The following is a 1,444-nucleotide window of genomic DNA, read 5'->3' on the forward strand; positions in this document are numbered from 1 at the left end:
GAGTAACTTACTCTCAAATCTTCAAATTGCCAAACATTTTGCAAAGTGTTAATGCATGAAGGTACATGAGTATTTATAGAGTTGTGGGGTGGGAGAAATCTGATTTCTAAACCCATTTCCCAAGGCAATCTAGCAAATCTAAGAAGGTGAGTGAATCATGAGTTAAGTGAGTGATTTTGGGGATTTGATGATAGTAAATCAAGGCAAATCTATAAGATTTAGTGGTTAGATTTTGTGAAGTGACTCATGCGACGCGACGACTTCGGCGAAACGCATGCGATTAAAACTATGCTCGAGTATTGTCGGCCAATATTCGAGTAGCCAAAAATGATCGCCCGATTTTAGTTTACTGTTGGAACTTCGAATTTCGGCATTCCGAGTGAAAATATTTTAGAATATAGTTATGGACCAAATCAAGGTCTATCTCGACTCGAAATGTGATTACAAAGCCAGCGGCGCGATCGGAATTCGATTCCGAGATACGGAACTCAAAAACCACTTTTTGAGCCGTCCCAGGTGAGATTTGACCCCGACAGTGGTCCGAAACCAACTGTCTCCGAAAATCATGAAAATTTACCACCAAATTGGAAATAGAATTTCAAGACTAAAACTAAACTAGAGTTTCGTCTAATTCTTTACCGAAAATTCCCAGAAATTTATTTTCGAAAATATAATTAATAAAAATATTAATAAAATCTTATAATTCAAAATCATAAAATTCGCGGTGTTACAATCCTCCCCCCTTAAAAGATTTTCGTCCTCGAAAATAGAGGATACCTCTCACTCAAACAGATGGGGATAGGACTCTCTCATTGCATCCTCGACCTCCCAAGTTGCGTCTTCGCCATTCGCTTGGCTCCATATGACTTTAACCAATGCGATTTCTTTCCCTCGAAGAGTTCTGATACTCCAATCACCGATCCTTACTGGAAATGTCTCAAATGTAAGGTTATCCTTTAACTGAATTGAATCGAGTTCGATTATGTGCGACGGGTCACTAATGTATTTTCTAAGTTGAGACACATGAAAAAAAACGTTGTGTAGATTGGACAATAAAGGTGGTAAGGCTATTTGGTAAGCTACTGGTCCAACTTTCCTAAGGATTTGGTACGGTCCAATGAATTTTGGGGTAAGCTTACGGGCTTTTAATAACCTGCCAATACTAGTTGTCAAAACCACCCTCATGAATACATGATCGCCTTCTTCAAAACTGAGAGGGTTCCTCCTCTTGTCATAGTAGCTATTTTGTCTGCTCTGATCTGTCTTCATGTTCTCCCTTATCATTCGAGTCTTGTTCGTCGTTTTCTGAACCACATCGGTTCCTAAAATCAAATTTTCCCCCGTTTCAAACCAGCATAACAGCGTTCTGCATTTTCTTCCGTACAAAGCTTCATACGGCGCCATACCGATACTTGAATGAAAGCTGTTATTGTAGGTGAACTCG

Source organism: Lupinus angustifolius, chromosome LG17, assembly GCF_001865875.1.
Source record: "Lupinus angustifolius cultivar Tanjil chromosome LG17, LupAngTanjil_v1.0, whole genome shotgun sequence".
In the NCBI taxonomy this organism is placed as follows: domain Eukaryota; kingdom Viridiplantae; phylum Streptophyta; class Magnoliopsida; order Fabales; family Fabaceae; genus Lupinus; species Lupinus angustifolius.